At 36.9% G+C, this 7,285-nt stretch overlaps 1 protein-coding gene across 5 annotated transcripts in view; it reads left to right on the top strand.

Moving 5' to 3' along the window:
- The window catches only part of LOC128866862 (phosphatidate phosphatase LPIN3), a 96,726-nt gene that overhangs the window by 43,299 nt on the left and 46,142 nt on the right, over positions 1-7,285 (top strand). Inside the window, exon 1 of one of the 5 annotated variants that reach the window (XM_054107886.1) lies at positions 5,070-5,529. The exons of 1 other annotated variant lie outside the window; for it this stretch is intronic. The gene's annotated coding sequence lies outside the window, so the exon portion shown is untranslated. Of the gene's footprint in view, positions 1-5,069; positions 5,530-6,520; positions 6,628-7,285 lie in introns of those variants that run through there. 3 more of the 5 variants (XM_054107883.1, XM_054107880.1, XM_054107882.1) reach the window with 3 other exon arrangements.

Genomic DNA, 7,285 nt, shown 5'->3' with positions numbered 1-7,285 from the left:
TTACTTAAATTTTATTGTTCTGGTGCTATCCGCACATCCTATTTTCCTTTTGACTTTTGAGCCAGTTGTTTATTGTTTAATTTTGCATTTCATAGTTGCTCTGTATTTTGGCAGCTATCCAAATTTCCCGCAAATTTTCATATGTAGGCGTTGGCATGGCCGGCCATTCGCACCTCAAGTGCGGTTCATTGATGCGCTTTTGCGAAGAACTTGCATATGTATGTGCGTAAATATGTGTGTGTAATATTTTCGCGTGACTAATCTACGCTAAATTTATGCGATGAATGGAACAAATATGAACTTAAACTTTCTCGCTGATTTATATTTGTTTTCCGCCGACAGACGAATTTGAAGTACAGACAAATGTTTGCGATTTCCATCGAATTCTTCGCTAGACAAGAGACCACAATGTACTAGGTTGTTCAACAAGTTTTGCAGTTCGATAAGAAAAACACAATTTTATGGCTTGAAATACACTTTATTATTCAATATAGTCTCCCTGAACATCAATACACTGGTCCAACAAGATTCAAATTTATGAACTTCTGCAGCTGTTACGACCTCATCATTTGATGGAAAACGCTTTTCACGCTTGCATTTTTTTAGGTTTGTAAACAGATGGAAGTTGCTAGGAGCTTAATCTGGTGAATACAGTGGATGATCCAACAATTCGAACTTTAATTCATGGGATTTAGCCATTATCAAAATGCTCTTGTGACACGGTGCATTGTCCTGATGAAAAAAAAAATTCTTTTGCAAACGGGGTCTTATTCACGAATTCAATTCACTTGGTCTAAAAGGTTACAATAATATTCAGAATATTTTGTTTTAGCCGTTTGCAAGTAATATAAAAACCAAATTCCTTTCGCATCTAAAAAAACTGATGCTAACACCTTCTTGGTCGTTTTCTGGACACAAACTTGCTTTGGCTCTTGTTTGATTTAGAATCATGCTGATGGACCCAAGTCTCATTTATAGTGATGAATCGACGCACAAAATCCAATTTATGTTTTCGAAAACGCTCTAAATGTTGCTGAGGAAGTCGCATTCATTTTTTCCATTGGTAGCAAATGTGCCACAAATGCGGCAGTCAAAATATTGCTTACACTGCCCAATGAGATGCCTAGAGCTTATATTAAATGTCTTTCAGTCACTCGACCATTTTCCAATAAGAATATCCAGTATTTTTTGTATCATTTCTGGTGTTGTTGCTGTTTTGGACGTCCTTGGCGTGGATCATCTTCAAAACTTGTGCGACCACGTTTAAATTCAACAACCCTTCTTTCTAAATTGATGGTGAAAAGCAATTATAAATTTTCAATATTCGTTCATAAATTTGATTTGCTTTTAAACCTTCCAAAAATAAAAATTCAATCACTGCACGTTGCTTTTCAAAATATTATCCTTGTAAGTTAATGCACTTCAGCATTCACGTGAACTAATTTTCAAAGCACTTTTGCCCCTCAGAAATGGATACCTCCAAAACGAGCTGTTCAAAGGCTTCAACAGCTTCTTCAGGGGTTGAGAAACTTTGAACTCGCATTTTATTTGTGATGTTCGGCAACTAAAAGAAATCATTAGTGGAAGAGTCACTTCAGGGGTGTATAGTGGATTTTCGATTCGATTCGATCTTTTGAGTGTTTAAAAAGTGTTTTGTGTGAGCCGCTAATGGGAGGATTCGTTTTTGGGGGTTGGATTTCCTTAATTCTCCGAAAACTTCTGGCAAACAAATGGTTGCGTATCACTCAGAATTAACTGTTTTAAGTTTCAACAGGCGATCATTTGCTTCTTACGCGTACTTTTTGAAGAGAAACTTCTTAGGCGTCGATAGACGAGTGAGAATGGAGAGTAAAATTTCAAGGCCATGCAACGTTTTGGGCATTTTCGTTCCGCGAAAGAGAAAAAAGATATAACGTAGAGGAAAAGGAGAGGGAGAGCTATACCTTATATATATATCTTAGATACACTTGAGGCTATTTGTCCTGGGTTTCCCTTGTGGTTGCTAATTTCTAGTGAGAAATAACAATACCTTCTTTTTGGCGCTTGTTTGTTGGTGCAAACTTGTAGGAAATATATTTTTGGTGCCTACTTTTTGGCGCTTATTTCCGTTTCCTGACTAGTGCTTGTGCATACTATAAAGTCATATTCATTTCGGCGTCGGATTTATTGGTATTGCCTTGCAGTAATTTGTGCCGTTGCTGCGGTCCAGGAATCACTGTGTTTGTGCGGGTAATAAACGCACGAAGTAGTGCGCGTTTTGCCACGGTTTGTGTCCGGCGTTTACCTACACCGGTTGACCCTTCTCGTCACCTTTTGATGATGTTATAGACGTGCTTTGACCCATCGCGTCTGAGTTTCTTCAACATTACTTTACACCAATGAGTATGAGTCTTTTTTTGGGCGTTTGTCAAATTGTACAATTATAGTTGGATAACAAATCTTCTTGACGACCAAATTTGCATGCAATATTAAATGTATGCTGGTCCTACTAGCCCATGGACGCCTCTATCTCGCGATATGTCACATGACGATTTTGCGTAATCAATCGCCGCAGAGCATCGATTGCATCTGGAACAACAACCGGTTTTGGTCGGCATTTACGAAATTCAACCTGCAGGGATCGACGGCCACGTTGGAACTCGTTGTAAAAGAGTTTCACAGTGGCTAAGTGTGGTGCTTCAACATCAAAAGTCGAAGTAAATTGATCAATGCACTACTATCTCGATAATCCACGTCAAAAATCGTAAAAAATCATGGCTCGAAAAATTTCACGAATTAATTCCATCTTTCGGGCCTGAACTAACGAAGAAATAAATAAAGCTCGTAAGTGAAAACGTTAAATATGTGTAAGTTTATGCTAAAAATACCAAACTTTTCGTTAAAAAATCGAATTACAGCTCATTACACGTAGTGTTCCAAGGGCTCAAAATATAAAAGGCACCCTCGTGTGAGTGCATTCATATGTACATATGTTTACCAGCTTCACTTGATATTTCAAAAGGGAAATGATTTTCATTCAGCGGCCTACATATTTTTGAGATGCCATTCAAATATTACCTAGTCAGAGTATGAATTTACTATATTTCACCTAGTCTAGCTTTCTGAATAATTAATTTGAAAGAAAAATTATGTTTTGCCCAACGAGACGCATTTTCGTATTGCTGGATAAGTTAAAAAGCAAAGTAGCGGTGACTGGGAACCAAAAAACTCATAGGTGTTTGACAAGAATCTAAGGCAGATGTAGACAGTGATAGCCTAGGAGTTTCAAAAGGAGACATCATTGAACTTGCCTTTTAAATGCGGCTGGAAATACGCCACCAACAAAGGTGAACTCTACAAAACCACGATTTTCGACTTTGTGAATACTGAAATTGCAGATATAGAATTAAACGAACTGTGGTTTGAACAGGCCGTCGAGTTATGGAGAAAAATTGATATAAGCCTTAAATTCGGCAATCGTGTATCGGCTGAAATATAATTTGATCCGATTAGGCTTCGATGTGAGGCTCTTTGAAGTCGCTCTGCATTACGTTAGCCGTGCTTTCGCCAACAAGTTCCGTCTGTAGGTAGACTACTGTAAAATATTGAGAAAGCTCCATCATTTCATTCGTATGTGACAGTTAGTAAACACCCGCTTGAATTTTTAGGAAAATTAAACAAATTTATTTTGGGTGATCATCAAGCATTGCTAGGATTGCCCAAGAATAAGCCTGGGAATGGTACTACACTCCATAAATTTCAATGGTAAAGAAATGTTTTTTTGAATTTCAAGGTTTTCGCGCCACATTCTAGACATCCGAAACAATTTGAAGAATTCTCAAATTGAAAAAATGGCTTCCATAGCTTCCACAGCTCTGTGATCTCAAATTTGGCGGAGGGCTTGTGTATAAAATTGCTATCGATAAGATCCACACCACGCCGGAGATAAAGCAGCAATCGATACTACAGTGGTGAATTGGCGCTGAAGCAGGCCAAAATGGATCTGTGGGCTAACAAAGTTATGGTGATATGTATCCCCGAACGGCGAGCATTATGTCAACTTATTGAAGCGGTTCAACAACGCTTTGAAGAAAAACGACCGGAAAAAAGTGCTCTTCCATTAACCCACTGTCAGGCATCCAACTGCTGTCTCATCCGCCATGTTCTCCGGACTTAGCCCCCAATGATTATTTCTTGTTAAAAAAATGGCTTGGAGGAAAGAGATTTGGCTATTTCACTCAAACAAAAGCCTATTCTGAATGCCTCCCGAGACTGGATTTGTTTAGAGAGCCTCAAAAAATTAAAGAAACGCTAGCTGAAGTGTGTAGAGGTCAAAGGAAGCTATTTTGAGAAATGAATTGTTTTTTAGCTGAAAATACAATATTTAATAAAAAAAAAAATGAAAAAAGCCTCTCATAAAAGACCATTTGCCGTTCGGAGTCGGCTTAAAACTGTGGGTGCCTCCGTTGGAATAACACCAAGACGCACGCCACAAACAGGAGGAGGAGCTCGGCCAGACACCTAACAGAAGTGTACGCGCCAATTATTTATTTATTTTTTTTACAAAATTCTTTCGACTAGTGCGCTGATGCGCTGCTGTCTTTTTAAATATCTTTTTTCTTCATCATTTAATTTATCACTATGACAAACAAGTTGCAAGTATGCAATTAGAATACAATTGAGAATTAACTACTTAAGAGCAAGCAAAGTATTTAAGCTCTTCAATCAGCAAGCGTTGAGCGATCACTTGCGCTATGGAATTATAGCAAAAGCTTTTTAAACATTTTCTCTTCATGTTCTCGATTTTGCACTGCTTCTTCTAGTTTCCGCTGACTCCCTTCTAGTTTCTGTAACTTGTTTTCGACGGCTGTTTATATTTTCGCCCCCAAACAAAGCTCCCCGCGCAGTCAGATGCCCCAAACACATGCGTTTTTAACGCTCTCACGGTGAGTATACTACATATGTATGTGTGTGTGTGTGTAGATATGTACATATACACATTGTTAATTCGATTATCGTTCTGCTGGGTATGATGGTGTGGTTGGCTAGCTGGCGGTTGCTTTGTTCGTTGGCTGGCAGATTATATGACTCGGCGCTGCTAGACGCAAGCTTCAGTCTACAAATCGCACTTGTCGGAGCAACTACAGGAAAGAAAGGCCTGCAAAGTGGAAAACAAAGAAGATAAAATACAAACATTAAAAGAAAACAGTAAGATTTAAGAAATAACTAAGTTGTGCAACATAAGTGAGTTTACCGTTTAAATAACAAAATATGAAAGAAAGAAACCACTTTCCTAAGGAAAATGAAAGAGTGAACTATTAAAATGGTTTTGTGATATGAAAAAATGCAAGTGAACTACTTTATCAATGAAAAGGAAACTACAATTATTAGAACGATTGTGTAAATTAATAATTACTCTAGAGAATTAACAAAACTTAACAGTTCGCGTGGGAGTGTAACTTTTTTGTATGGAATAAAGGCAAGGTGTAAACTAAAAGTCAAAAGCAAGCAAAGAAGCAATTACAAAATTCAGTTATTGTGCTGACAAAGGTAAATCACCTATGGTATTTCGATCATCAACCCTCCTCGCGCCTATTTTCTTGTATAATTAAAACGAAAAACGAAGGCAAACATGTTAACGTTTTTTACTAAAAGCCACCAATAATAATCAAAGCAAGTCGAAGTTGAGTTGGGCATATACATACATACATACATATAAGTAGAAGAAAAACGTGTAGAGGCAACAAACATTTCAATTTGAAGTGACCAGAATAAACTGCAGTCAGTAGTAAAAAAAATCGCCACTGAAATGTCCGATCACTGTCCCATCTCAGCCCAGTCCCAACGTTTCATTCCCATCGTACTTACGTTTTATTAGCGTACATTTGCTTTTCTCTCTACTTTTTGTATTTGTGTATTTATATACAATTCGACGTACAAGTATATACTTGTTTCTTTTGCTATGCGACTCAGCGCCAAGTGGACTTTGGTACCGCTTGACGGCTTGTTAGATAGTAGTTAATGTTATTTAGTGCTTTATTTTCTTGTTTATTTGAACCAGTAAATTGAAGGTTTTGTGTAGTGCATAGTGCAGTATAATTTTATTCTGTCGTACTAACTTTTGTGTCCGCTTTGTCGTTGGTTACACTCGACAGAGTCAATTGCGAATTTAGAATTCAACAACAGCCACGAATCACCTTCGAAAATTATTAATTTGTGCAAGAAAAAACATAGTGCTGATAAGTTTAGCGATTTGTTCCGATTTTTGTTTTTGTTTTTGTATTTTTCTTTTAGTTTTGTTATTTATCTCTTGCATATTAATTTGCTGTCGTTTCTCAGCTTTTGACATTTTATGAAATATATACAGATGCACATACAAACATGCAAAGCACACAGCGTTGTCAGAGCGGCTTTCGTGGAGAAGAAGCTTGTCTTCTCAACGAGTGTGAGCGCTTGGCAACAACAAAGTTACATTTCCCTTTTATAAGCTTCGTTCCTGCGTTGTATAGTATACAACAGAGGCAATTTGTTCGTTACGAAACAGATGGCCATCGTCAAAGTGCTACAGTTCGAGCTTGCACTGAGTTAAATTTTTACCTGAGTAGACACAATACGCGACAAACCATAGCACATCAACACTTTGAGCAGGTTTGGCTATTTTTTTTGTTAATGTTCATTATTTATTTATATAAACAAATTTTATTCTTTATACAAAATTCCACAATCCTTTCATCACAATTTCATGGTTTTTAATTCGAATTTCTAGAAAAAAATTTGGTATGCGAATGCAGCATAATTTTTAAAATTTTTGTGCAATAAAGTGCAAATTTGAAAATTTGGGCATTTTCTCCATATAACAAATGCACTTTTTTTAAATAAAAGTAACGAACAATTTACAGTCAGATTACCGCAGTAGCTCTTCGGAACAATTTAGGCACATATCAAACTTCGACTAAAAGTACGTTCACATAGGCAGTGGTTAGCAACAAATCCACAAAAATTAATCTACCCGTTCACACATGGCAGATTAGCTGCAATCAGCTTTCAAGACTGTTTTGAAAGGTTTTTCCTCATAGAAATTGTTTTTTTTTTTTTAAATATTTTGAAGTTTTTGGTTTGTTCAATTATTATTAACGAAGTAAAGGAAAGAAAAATAGTTATTGTAATTTAATTGCGCAATTTGTTGCTAGAAATAGGTTGTTGGAGGAAACAAAACGACCCTAAACGAGGTCTACTGAGGTAGCGAAAAATTATGGCTACAAAACGCATGCTAAATTCGATATTACATTTTATAATGAGCAATAAC

Source organism: Anastrepha ludens, chromosome 6 (genome assembly GCF_028408465.1).
Source record: "Anastrepha ludens isolate Willacy chromosome 6, idAnaLude1.1, whole genome shotgun sequence".
Lineage (NCBI taxonomy): Eukaryota > Metazoa > Arthropoda > Insecta > Diptera > Tephritidae > Anastrepha > Anastrepha ludens.
Note: the sequence above shows the minus strand (reverse complement) of the source record. Positions and strands in the feature narration are given on the sequence as shown.